The sequence below is a fragment of the Gallus gallus genome, chromosome 1, assembly GCF_016699485.2.
Source record: "Gallus gallus isolate bGalGal1 chromosome 1, bGalGal1.mat.broiler.GRCg7b, whole genome shotgun sequence".
Lineage (NCBI taxonomy): Eukaryota > Metazoa > Chordata > Aves > Galliformes > Phasianidae > Gallus > Gallus gallus.
Window position 1 is genome coordinate 188,786,000 of NC_052532.1, and position 13,866 is coordinate 188,799,865.

The following is a 13,866-nucleotide window of genomic DNA, read 5'->3' on the forward strand; positions in this document are numbered from 1 at the left end:
CTTTATCCAGATTGTTGATGAAGATACCAAAAAAGACTGGACCTAGTTCTGACCCCGAGGGAACACCACAAGCAACAGGAAGTGGTGGAAGACATCCCAAATCCAAGGCCATTAGTCTGATGGACCTCCAAAAAGTAGTCCCATAATAAATAGTTGTTCATCTTCCTTCCGAAAAAAGGTCCTCGTCAAGAGAAATTTCATGGGCTGTGTTCAGTAATGAGGTAATGGATATCGTGAAGTTAATGACCCGAGTTCAGAGGGTATTTGAAAATAAGCTCTGTGTTGCTTCAAAACTTTCCTTCCTCAGTGGTTGGACCTTGCTGATGTGGGCTATGTGTGAACACTGTAGAAGTTTTGGCAACTGTGAGTCTCAGTCACTGCTAGTTTGTTGAGTGCCATCAAGTCTCCTTTCTTCAAAGAAAGAATGTTTCTCCATAAAAAGTGAATAGAAAGTTCCGGGACATTTCTGGAGTCAGATTCATTCATTAAACTCCCAAGAAAAGGCAGCTGCCTCTTACTACTTAGCAAAACTCAGTTCAAAAGCATTGTCAGGTGTTTGGGGATGGTTTCAGACATCTCTGGCGTGGGAATGAATGAAGCACGCTTTTTCTGTATTTAACTTTAGCACTTCAGAAAGGCATTCAGTTCTTAGATGCATTCAGCGTTCTTCAAGAGGTACTGCATTTTAGTTTCTACCTTGTAGGGTTTGTAAGACATCGGTTTTGACTATTTATATGAGGAAAGCATGCATAAATCCAGTAAGTGCTGTTAGCTGGCTGCATATAAACACGTTGGAGTGCAGGGCATGATGGGTTTTATGTTGTTTTTTCCATAGGGTGCTTGTGCATTGCCAGTCTTCTCAGTGACAGTTCACAGAGCCCCTTTTTGTAAAATCCTTCTCTGGTTGAAGAGTTCCCCCACTACTTGAATTTTCAGAGGCATGCTGATACAGTTGAGTGTTCTCTGTGTACATCTCCAATAAAGCTCTGGAAGGTGGAGCTGCTGTTTCACCTTTCTTTCTATAGAGTAAAATTTCATTCTGGATAGCCTTGCAATAACAGCAGCATTATACCCCAGCAGTCTCATACCTCAAACACCCTCTCACCTATTCTATTACTTTACAGCATGCTCATCTAAAGCATACATGCATCCCTGTGCTCAGGGTGCTGTTCCCATAGCACTACCTGCGCCATGCTTAAGCTGATTTCTTAGGCTATCTGTTGTGGCTGGAGCTATGTGCATCACAGTGGCAGAACATGCTCAAGTCAGTGTGGGGAATTTTGGCCAGTAACTGATGCTAGATGTTGCTTGGCTCCATCAGCAGGGCTTGGCTGGTCAAGCTGACTCTGTTATGTTCTCCCTCCACCCACCCTTGGATTTGTTTTCCCCCATTCCACAGCTTGGAAACGAAAAATCTGAAAGTGAAGAAATCTCAGAGATTCCACTACTTCATTCCCGGTGCTCTGCCCTTAGGAAGTCCAATTCCCTCTGCATAATGAGCACTTCAGTGCAAAGTTTACTGTAGAGAAAGCACAAACTTGTTGGTTTTAAGAATCAATTCCATGATGTGCAGCTGCTTGAGTCATTCCCAATGCTGTTTCAATGCTTTATGAACTACCAGAACATACTTTTGCCTTTTTAGGGGATCTGGTTACAAGCTGCTGTTGGATAGTTACAGAATTCCAGTTACTGCACAAACTTTGTGGTAAGATCCCCTGGCACATGCCTTGGGTCTGCAATGAATTGGCCTGGGAGCATCAGCGCCAAAGATGCCTGTGGAGAGCCCCACAGCAAGAAACAACATGAAAGAAACATGAGAAACTTGAACTGAACTGGGGCTTCCTTCTATTCTGCCAGCAAGATGGCTCTTTGTACCCTGCCTTCTCTTGTGTCTCAGGTAGTTGGATAATGTTGCTGCTTGGATATGTCGGTGTGTTGTGAATTACTTCTAGCGTTCTATTCTTACAGTAGCATACAGAAAACTGGGGACAGGCAAGCATGTGTTGCTTGCTGTCTCCAGCAGCTCAGGGACCTCCCAGCTGAAAGATGGAGGTCTTAATAGAAAAAAGATTTCTTCCTCTTCCACCTCCTTCCCCTTATCAGTTCATAGAATCATAGAATCATTACAGTTGGGAAAGACCACTCGGGTCATTTAGTCCAACCATCAGCCTATCCCCACCATGCCCCCTCACCACGTCCCTCAGTGCCACATCTACACAGTTCTTGGATACCTCCAAGGATGGTGACTCCACCACCTCCCTGGGCAGCCTCTTCCAGTACGTTACCACTCCTTCTGAGAAGAAATTTTTCCAACCTAAGCCTTCCCTGGTGCAACTTGAGATCATTCCCTCTTGTCCTACTGCTGTTACCTGGGAGAAGAGGCCAACTTCCACCTCGCCACAACCTTCTTTCAGGGAGTTAAAGAAAGGACCAATTACTAGGTCTGGCTAAATAGGGTGCAAATCTCTTTTTTATTATCAAGTTTTCTGCTTTCTTCATTATATTAGTAATGCTTAAGTGTTCATGATCCTCTGAATGGCAAAACCATTCCTTCCAGTGTGTGTGGGGAGAGAACAGTGCAGTGAGATGTGGATTCCCTTTGAAACTGATTAATTTTGAGTCACAAAATCACAGAATCGCAGGGGTTAGAGGGAACCTCAAGTCCATCTAATCCAACAGCCCAGTCAAATTGAGTCAAATTGAAGTTAAAAAACAACAACAGAAAAACAGCTTCTCCTATAGCCACACAGGATGATCACCAAAAATTAGTGCATCTAAAGTCAGTGACTTCTTAAAGGAATTGATTTTGAACCATTTGCTCACATCCTCATGGTAAATGAGTGAGAAGTTTATTAATGGAGGGAATGGAGAATTGATACTAAAAAGCCCTGGTGTGATGAAGTAGAGCTAGAAAATGAGTTTGAAATGTGCTGCTCTATGAAGTCAATTTTCTCACTTCATAAGAAAATAAGAATTCTAAAGTAATGTCTGTGGCAAAACTCTGCAATGGAAATTACTTTTATATACGAAAGCTGTAACTTTGAGAGTACCACAACTTCAGAACATATTTAATAAACTGATATGATAGAATTTCCATACAAATAGCAATTTTAAAGAGTAAACAACAATGTGGTGCCAAAGCAGTTAGATAAGCCTTCAGAGTCTTTTCAGTAATTTTTGTATGTTTAAATTAAAAATAAATAAGTGAATCTGTGTAAGATATAATAATATTTTTTTTCTGAAGGAGACAGTGCATGTCTATTTTCTGTGAGCCTGGATTTAATTTATTGTGAATAAATAGCTGTGCTGCCACAGCCTGGGCTTGAAGTTTCCACATATTCTGAAGGCCTCATCTGCCCAGCAGGCTCTGAGGGCTCGTTATCAGCCGGTGAGAATGAATGTGAGGCCAGTAGGTTCATCTTGCAGCCTCAGCTCATCTCTCCATGTGTTTCTACTCCTGCATAGCTGTGGGAGCAAACCCAGGAGCTCACAGAACCGCAGAATGGTTTGGGTTGGAAGGGACCTTAAAGACCATCCAAGTCCAACCTCCTGCCATGGGCTGATTGACCCCCACCAGCTCAGGCTGCCCAGGGCCCATCCAACCTGGCCTTGAGCACCTCCAGGGATGAGGCACCCACAGCCTTCTGGGCAGCAGTGCCAGGGCCTCACCATCCTCTGTGTAAAGAATTTCCTCCTATTATCTTATCTAAATTGCCCCTCGTTTAGCTTAACATCTGTGCTCCTAGTTCCTGTACTTAATCTTACTGGGTGTTCTTTGCTGTCTGGCTTTGCTGAGGAGTATCCCTGAGTCCTTTTATACTGACTTTGGTTTTGAAGAGAATGTGAAAGAAAATAAAATGGAAAGCTAGAACCAAGGGGAAAAAAAAAACTTGCTGGATGGGGAAATACAGGGAAAGAAAGCACTGTCCCTTAATTGAGCACTGTGAGGAGGTTTACACCATGTAAAAGGTGAAGATGACATATGAGAGTGACCTGAGTGCTGTAGTGGAGCTGGGTTGGCTATGGCGATAGCATTCAGCATCTTCCTCATAGTGACAGCGTCCATGGAGACACCACTGAGGACCAGTATGACCAGCAGAGCTTGCCTGCAGTCTGGAGAGATGCAGCCCTGGTAAAGTGTCCTCCAGCTTTGACTCTAAAACACTTTTAAGGAATGTTTAGACATGTTGAGGGACGTGGTTTAGTGAGAACTATTGGTGATAGGCGAACAGGTGGACTGGATAATTTTGTAGGTCTTTTCCAACCTTGGTGATTCTATGATTCTACAATTTGTTTCCTCAGTTTGTCAAGTTTTACATCCCAGACAACTCCACAGTCCCCCACTGTGTGCTTCCCAGCTTCTTCATCCACAAAGCCCCCAGGCTGTGAGTGGTTTCATCTGTCTTGGCTGTTTGTCACCGTGGTTGGGTCTTCTGGTTTTTTGTGTGTTTTTTGTCTTCCAGACAGTAGTTGTTGCCTGTGTTATGGTTGCCGTAATTCACCCCACTTGCAGCCAAGGAATTCAATCTGAAATTCTTTTTGTGGGTCTCTGCTGATTTGTGGCAGAGCACAAGAACACAAGTTTGGCCTGAAGCCGGCTGAGAATGTTCATCAGCTTTTCCAGTAGGACAACCCAATGCCTTTGTGAATAGAAACAGCTAGAAATACCTTCGGTTCCAAGGTGAGAACTGAACTGGGGGTCTCATTTATTTCACTGTTTGAAACATTTTCCTTTAAAACAAATCTCTTTCAAAGCTTTTCATTGAGACTTTTTTTTTTTTTTTTTTTGACACGTTTCCAACTTTTGGTCAAGCTGAAATGTTTGAGCTCCCTCATCTCCGTTTCATTTTCTCATCTTTTTCGGAAAGTTTTGCTCTTAGTCACTAAGAACAATGAAAACCCAGCTACCTGCTGTTTGCTGCTCTCCTTCCTGTTACCACAGTGCAGGGATTTTTATTTGAATAGCTCAAAATTAACAAGCTAGAATAATGAAAAGGGAATTTAATATGTGGCAGAAGGAAGGAACTTACACGTTTATGTATTTTTAGAAAGAACAAGAGTGGAGGGAATAAAGTTTAACTTACAAATCCAACCTCCTCCAAGAAATGTATGCATAAACATAAACTCACGGAACCCAACCAACTGAATTTTTTGGTAATCTGAGGAAAAATGAGACAAAAGGGGAATATGCAAATGGAAAATATTGTCTAACATATGTGACCTGGGGGTCCCATTGTGATAATTATGGTTAATTCACATACAGACACTGTTCTGCTGTCCTCAGCAGTAAGCAAGCAGCAGGAGATAAGAGAGGGAGCATTGGGCAACGCTTGGCTTTGGTTCCCTCAGGCAGCCGAACAAAGATGCAGAGCCGTGAGCAGCAAGGGTCAGCACAGAGCTTCATCAGGATGAGAGAGGCTGGAGTTTGAGTCACCTTGCAAAGCCTGCCAGGTCTGGGTAACAGCACATGTTTTGTGTTTGGTGTTGGGCATACTGTTATTTAAACAAAACAAAACAAGTAAAAATAAAGAGCCACAAAACTTGATTCGAATGATCCTGAGCCAGTTGACCTGCTCTGAGCAGACGGTAGGTGGCCTCTAGGGGACCCCTTCTACCTAAATTAATCTGTGGCTCCATCACACACTGATACAACTAAGGAAGATTCTGATTCAGTGAATTGCATTGCATTTGGGGCTTTGCCTCACCTGCTGTCCCAGACAGACAAAAGACTTGATACGACAGAAGGAAGGGATGCCATCTAAAGGGACCTGGACAAGCTTGAAAAGTGGGCCCAAATGAACCTAATATATGGAGAAAGAGGACCAAGTGCAAGGCTGGTGATTGTCCCCTTCTGCTCTGCCCTCATCAGGCCCCATCTGGAGTACTGCATCCAGGCCTGGGGCCCCCAGCACAAAAAGGATGTGGAGCTGTTGGAGTGGGTCCAGAGGAGGGCCACTAAGATGATCAGAAGGATGGAGCACCACTCCTATAAAGAATGGTTGAAGGAGCTGGGCTTGTTTAGCTTGGAGAGGAGCAGGCTCTGGGGAGACCTCATGGTGCCCTTCCAGTACTTGAAGCAAACTTAGGGGGGGACCGACTTTTTACACAGTCTAATATTGATAGCACAAAGGGGAATAGCTTTAAACTAAAAGAGGGAAGATTTACATTAGCTGTCAGGAGGAAATTCTTTACTCAGATGGCAGTGACTCCCTGGCACTGCTGCCCAGAGAGCTGTGGTGCCCCATCCCTGGAGGTGCTCAAGGCCAGGTTGGATGGGCCCTGGGCAGCCTGAGCTGGTGGGGGGCAACCAGCCCATGGCAGGGGTTGAAACTCGATGGGCTTAAATGTCCTTTCCAATACAAACTATTTGATGATTCTAAGAGCCAGTATGTCCTTGTGTTTGAAGGTATGAGCTCAAGAGGTTGAGGACTCTGATTTCTAGAGATTGAACTCAAGCTATTTAGAAAGTTTATTTCTCCTTATTTAGCTTGACATTGATACTTTGCTGCTTAAGGGATATAAATGTAGGATTTTAATGTCCTGTGATGTTTATTTTTCAAGTGAGACCAAAATTAAACTACAACTTTTGGCAGAAGGCATATTTTTTTATAAATCTGTGCCAAGGAGAATTGTTGATTCGTTTCTCCTTCTCTATTCCTGGAACACAGAGCTCTCAGAAAAAACCTGTGCACCTAACATCAGAGAGAGAAGCAGAGAGAAGCAAAGCCATCACTCTTACTAGCTAGATCTTCGCAGGTAGTGTGTTCTTGAATAGCAAGAAGTACTTTAACAACTTATTTTCGTGCACCAACATCTCTGAATCATTTACAATTTGAACCAGTGCTTGACCTGCTTCCCACCAGATGTATCTGGGTCACCAGCTAAGATGAGAGTCTACGTGCTTGGTGCGGAGCTACAGGGGTGTGAATGATGAGTTCTGAGAGCAGCATCTCCTGGCAGTGCTTTGTTTGTGTGAAAGTCAGGCTGACAGACAGCTCCTACCATTTCATTTCACATACACACGGTTTAAATTCTTACAGATAGCAGTTTCACAACAAACATGATCCAGATTTTGCAGCGATTTTTTGGAGTTGTTTTTATTCTAAAATGTTTTGTACATAGGTTACCTGTTTCTTAAAAGGTCATCAGGAAGCTTAAGTCATCAACATTTGTTTTAGACACAGGACAGAGCAGACGAACAGTACTTGGATACCACCTGCCACCTGGAAAGGCATGGTGTGGTTGTGTCTGGACATGGATTTGTGGTTGAGCTCACTCAAAAAAGCCCAACCCCACACTATTTTAAAAATCAGGTTAGGTAGCAAGAGTTGCCAGGGATTCCAATCACTCTAGATTGCAATTTAATGTTTAAATATAAAACATATAATATGGTGCCCCGTAATTGGCTCCTGCACCAGGACTGTGACAGTGACTGCATATAATGAGATCTCAGAGGAATAAAATACTATTTTTCACTGAAGAATCCAGTTCTCAGCATTCCAGTTGTTTTATGTATTGTCTAACATTTGTCCAGAGATTAAACATACAGATACTAACCAGTGATTCTTTCATGCAGCTGCTGATCAAAGTAGTTCACAAAAGAAAATATGGCCCTTGACACAGCATTAAATAACGTGCCAGATCTGGCTGAAAATGTTGAGGCTTTAAGTGTTGCTCAGTACCAGAGGCTACAAGATGTTTTAGATCCAGCAGTGTCCCATTTTATCAAAAGGCACATCTACTACAGTTGTGTCAGCTTTTATAAGATAAACTATATATGTGTGAGGAAAATTGATAAAAAGATGTCAAAAAAAAAGCTTTTAAAATAATTAAGTTCTTATAGGAGTTGTGGAGATGCTGAACACCGCTAACACTGGAGTCACTGGTATATATCACTGCTTGGGGAGGGCTGGGAAAATGGCCAAAGGCATTAGAAATGGTTAAACAGCAAGGTGAGTTAGGCTGTGAAAAGATGGAGAGGCAGTCTGAGAGGAGCTGAAAGGATGAAAATGGAAATACTCCTAAACTCTTGCAGAGTACATAGAAAAATAAAGCAAAAAAAGAAGGGATGACTGACTGAAGGTTTCAAATCCAGACCTGAATTCTTCAAATGTATCAAGAGTAAAAACTGGCCAGAGGTTCTGTAGGGTTTTTGATGATCCCAGTATAAAAAGGAGCCATTGGAGTTGCTTGGCACTCCACTATACATACACCAAATTAATTTTTTGCACTGTTTGCAGTGGAAGAAACAGGTGGGACTGCCATAGGATTCTCTGGGGTAAATTCAGGAAAGAATATGTCTAACATTGAAGATACTGTGGAAGATGTTAAGGTATAGTAGACAGTGCAATCATCCACCTGTGAGCTGTAGGGGAATTTGGGATTAAGGAACTGTACTGCTTACGCTGTGTGAATTGACACATAAAACTCTCTCAGTAACTGCAGACCCCAAGGTAGGCAGTGGTTGACCATCATAAAAAGATTCTGATGGGAAGAGTCCATATGGCATCTCTAAAGGCTTCCATGAGCCCTGTGGTTTCTAAGTCCCAAAAGGGATCAAAAATACCCTGAGCAGTGTGGTTTGGTTTATACCAACTAATTATATTTTGACAAATTTATGAGGCTGCCCTCCACAGAGGCTTTTTAGGAGACAAAGCAGCTGTGATAGAGGAGGGAAGATCCTGGTATGGGTATGATGGGTATGTCAGTAAACAAAAGGTGAGAAACAAAGCCTTGACGTGAATGGAGGGATTTTGCCAGTGAAGTTATGGAAGGATCTGTGCTGAGAGTTATTCTTTCCTCTGCTTATCATAAATGCCCTGCAAAATGCTCTGGCAAAGAGCTCAGAGAAGGGCAGTAAGAATGATTAAAGGGACAGAATGGCTTACATATAAGGAACGATTGACCGGATTGGGACTATTCAGTTACTGCAATGGGGAGTGGCATGGAAAAGATGGACAAAGATTACTTATAATTTCCCATCACATGTGAAATGTATATTCTTGCAGAATATAGTTATTCTACAAGTATATATGTATTCACTGTAGAATGCATATATTCTACATAATTGTAGAATACAATTCTCATGGATTGCCTCTTGAAAGAGACCCCCCAGTCATTAAATCAGGAAGACAAAATTGCCATAACATTTCTATGACTTTAAATTGAGATGTGGTGTGTTGCTTGGTTTTGGTCTTTTTGTTTTCATTTTGTTATTGAAGTCCTCGCCATCTCCTGAAAACTGTCCAAAAATGTGACACAAAGTGCTGCAAAGCAGGCACTCAAAGTCAGGGGTAATTTTGAAACTGGTCTAAGTGATGCATCAAGGGATTTGTTGTCACATATAGCAATCTGAACTCAGTTTAGCACACCGAATCACTGCCCCAACACCATCTGTATATTTGGGTGTATCACCTTTTTGTTTGTTTGTTATGCACATACTGTATCTAAGGAAATTGATCTAGAGAGACTTGAGTTCACATATTTGTGCTGTAAAACTGGCCAGAACGAATGTAGCACCAGTTCAGGAGCCTGCGGCCACGTTAGCCACTGATTAATCAGCCCACTGCTCGCTTTCCAGAGCAGAGCAGATTGGGGTTCATTTAGATTGGAATGTGAAAACAGTAAATCTGTGCTCTTTCGTGCATTTTTTTCATCAACCGGAAAAGGAAAGTACAGGAGGTCGTACTCCCCCCATCCCCCCAAGTGAGCAATACAGGCAGGCTGGTAACAACAGGCAAGGAATAGGCTGAGCTACTCAACAGCTTTTTTTGCCTCAGACTTCACATGCAACTGCCCTGGCCAGCAGGGCGAGGGAGGTGATCCTGCCCCTCTGCTCTGCACTGGTTGAGACCTCATCTGGATTACTGCGTCCAGATGTGGAGTTCTCAGTTCAGGAGAGATGAGGACCTGTTGGAGAGTGTCCAGAGGAGGGCCACAAAGGTGATTGAAGGGATGGAACACCTCTCTTAAAAGGACAGGCTGAGAGAGCTGGGGCTGTTCTGTCTGGGGCAGACAAGACTCCAAGGTGACCTGAGAGCAGCCTTTCAGTGTCTAAAGAGGGGCTGTAAGAAGGAACGGCGTGGACTCTGTAGCAGAGTCTGTTGCGATAGGATGAGGGGAAATGGTTTCCAACTAAAGAAGGAGAGAGTTAAATTGGATATAAGGAAGGAGTTTTTTACAGTAAGTATGGTGAGGCACTGGCACAGGTTGCCCTGAGAGGTGGTGGATGCCCCGTCCTTGGAGACACCCAAGGTCAGGCTGGATGGGGCTCTGAGCACCTGATAGAACTGTAGGTGTCCCTGTTCACTGCAGGGTGGTTGACCTAGGTGGCCTTATAGGGTCCCTTCCAACTCAATTCTATGATTCTGTGTGGGTATATGGTACAGCTTGCAGATTGTGTTCTTCTGAAGGATATGTCATAAGCCTGGCAGAAAAGAAGGAAGTGCTTAAGTGGGTAAAGGCATTTTCAAGTTTATCTATATTGAGGGAAAAATAATATTAAAGCAATTTGCATTCACGTGGTAAATAAGAGATGAGGAGATTGCAAGCAGCCAAAAATATTTCAGTGTGCATTCTCTTCAAGTTGACATTATTCTCCCTCTGCATTATACATACTTGTTTTTCATGAATACACATGAGAATTAGATCAACCAGGCCAAACCTGGATCTTCTATAAATAGACACAAAACTTTCAGTGCCTGTGGTTCTCAGTATGTTCATTTCTCCTGCATTTACCCTGTTGTTATTAGTGTCAGTAGAGTTGCTCCAGATGTTGCTGGTAGGTGATATGAAAATCAGACTGTTAATGAGAGCCGGGCACATTGTTTTGAGGAAAAAGTGTTCCCTTAGCTATCGCCAGAGGAGAGCAGAACTCACATCCAAATGAGCCCAACTGTTGCTGACGTTTATTTGCTACAAGAGCTCTTGCAGAAGTATCAAGGTTTATGCTGATCAGTAAAGGGACTCCCATAAGCCATACAGTCCAAAGTATTAGTTCTGTTAACTTTTTCTCCACGGATCCCTTAAAAGACTTACTTCATTAAAGGGGAGTGGGCGTTAACTCACTGCCTTGAACCTAAGATCAGTTGTGTTCACATGCAATGCAATTACAGATTTCGGGCATTCCAATAACACTCAGCCCACGCTGATGCGAATCACTGAACAGGAAATGCTGCTAGGCAAGATCCTGAGCTTAACTAATTAATTTTAATTTATGTATTAAAGCGTTGATGTAGGCAACACAGAAATTACAAATGTTTGTTGGAAGACCACAAAAAATACCAAAAAAAGAAGAAATGTTGCAGTCAGAATGTGAAGGTTGGTTGCATTTGGCAAAGAAATGTTTGCCCCATCCCAGAGCAATGCATTTGTAATTAAATGCTCATAAAAACTCTTGAGGAGACTTAGGTCTGAAGCACATACTAACTTCTGGACTCAGTCGTGCACTCCCTCTGTTGCACGCACAGTCATAGGAGTACATATTTTTGCAACATGCCCAGCAAATAACTTAAATAACAGCCCAAAGTTCTGAATCCCCAAACCATCCTTTTTAAACTGTCCCCTACAAATGACTTATTTATTTCCAGTACGTTTAGTTTAACCATATTAATTTCTGAATGATGGAATGAGACAGTGTTTTCAGGGTCAGTAGCTAATTTTACACTCCTGCTTTTTGCCTTCAGGCAGTGGTGTATCACCCACTAAAGAGACCTGAAGAAGTTCATCTGTTGCCCCACCGGTCCCTAAAACAGCTGTTTGCAGGAAGGTGTGAAGCTTATCTCCAGTTTTAACGAGCTAGTTTAATTGATGTCTGAGAGTATTTGCTATTTCACTCTGTTTAATGAATTGTTGCTCCCAAAGGTGCCCTGTGACTGTCACATCATTGGGAAATTGCTTTCTTACCAGACAGAAATAAAGGGGAGAATTAGATTTGGTAAGATTAGATTCCTCATAGAATAATAGAATGGTTTGTGTTGGAAGGAACCTTTGAAGATCATCCCATCCAATGTCCATGCAGGCAGGCAAGGACATCTTTGACTGGAATACATATTACTGTTGCAGTTGTACTACTTTGAGTATCTACAAAAGATGATCATAAGGAAATGTGGAGAGCAGTGAGCAAACATCCTCCCTTTTCAGTGCCCATGCTCTGGCTCAAAGCAGCTGACCGAGCTGGTTTGCCAAGAGCAGTCTCTTCTTTGCATTGCTTGGGGTAGCTGTGGGACCATGCAGTCCCTCAGGGTGAGACTTGGTCTTCTGTAGATGGGATGATGTTTCCTCCTTTCTCTGCCCCTTTAGGCTTCTCGTTTCAGTTTTTTCCAAATGGAATTCTACTTTAGGATTTGCATCAAATATAGGTTGAAATATATGTATCTTTTCATCTCTTTGCATCTGGGCTGTGGGAGGGTACCGTTCTGCCATGCTGCTTCTAGACTGGGCTGCTCCAACCCTTGCTGACCTTGTTTAACTTACACAACATGTGTTCCTCCATTACCCTATCTTTTCTGGCTTTAAGCATATTTTTCCTGTTTACAGCTTTCAGAAGACTCGGGATGTTTAAATGCACTCATATCTCACTGGATTTACCATGTGGAGCTTGTTGCAAACATTTTGTACTTCACACACAGTACAGTAACATATCCAACAGCTTTGGCATTGAGTCCCACCTTCCGTGACTCCCCCCATCTGCCCAACCCCCCCCTCCCCCTCTTTGTATTCCTTTGGGGATTTTGCTGTTACAGCAACCACAGATTGTTTTGTTGCATCTGAGTGTGCTCTCCTCGAGGCATAAGCAGATTATGTTCTGCCAATTCCACAGTTTGTTTCCTTTTGCAGATGAGAATACAGAGGTTTGATATGTGCTGCAAATGTTACATTTGTATTAGAGTAGCACCCAAGATTGTCCAGAAAGGCAGTTCCTACAGGGACCTTAAAATCTAGAAGATTCGGTGTTAATCGAATCCAATGTATGCACTGTCTCGTCTGTGAGCTGCCACTTTATTTTTCATCCACTCTGATAGGAAGATGTAGGGATTTTTCTAATGATGGGACACAGAAAGTTTAACTCCCTTAACAACAGAAGATCTAAAAGTGATAAATCTCTCATTTCTTCATATTCTGCTTTTCGTCTAAAGTGTCGACATGTATCTTGCTAAAATACCTTTTGCCATTGAGAGATAAATGATTATTAGCCAACGTTTTCTTCCAACAGTTTTGTTTTGCAGTTGATACATTTCCTGTTCCATTTACTTCAATACCTGTGTGTGCCTGCATACAATTATGAAAGAAAAACTACTACTGGTTAGAATCAGAATGAGACATAAACTGTGGCCTCATATCAGCATGATTTCAATTCTACTGAAATTAATGGGATGTTGGTGTGTGCTTTTATGCAAATGTTTTCTGACTTTGGTGTCATCCTAGAGATAAATATCTCCTGTACCTTCTGTGCTGCTAATACAGCCAGTGACACTGAACACGGGGCTGCGGAAGAAGTGATGGGAGGAGAATGAAAAAGAAATCACTGCAGCTTGTCATAAGCACGGACAGCCATGCTCAGAGATTTGAAATATGCAGTTGTTGTCCCTCTTCATCAACTTTTCCTTGAAACTGTTTACTTAAGAGCTCTTCAGCTGTTGCCAGGAATGCAGTTATCCTATTTTAGGCTATATGAACTCGATAAAGGTCTGGGCCGTTCCCACAGTGGGTGAGGGAGCTTTGAGCCGAAGTGCTGTGGCCCACCAAGTTCTGTGGGTATTTGGAAGAAGACTCTTTGCTCTCAGGTGCTCACTCCCTCTGAAGTAAGGAGCAGACACTCAAGTGTAGCTTTGTTTTTTGGTCATAGGATCATAGAATCATTAAGGT

At 42.6% G+C, this 13,866-nt stretch overlaps 1 protein-coding gene across 5 annotated transcripts in view; it reads left to right on the plus strand.

Annotated features, from left to right (window-relative positions):
• The window catches only part of ME3 (malic enzyme 3), a 118,454-nt gene that overhangs the window by 21,924 nt on the left and 82,664 nt on the right, over window positions 1-13,866 (plus strand). Inside the window, exon 1 of one of the 5 annotated variants that reach the window (XM_040647035.1) lies at window positions 4,012-4,132. The exons of 3 other annotated variants lie outside the window; for them this stretch is intronic. The gene's annotated coding sequence lies outside the window, so the exon portion shown is untranslated. Of the gene's footprint in view, window positions 1-4,011; window positions 4,133-5,310; window positions 5,452-13,866 lie in introns of those variants that run through there. One more of the 5 variants, XM_046902272.1, reaches the window with a different exon arrangement.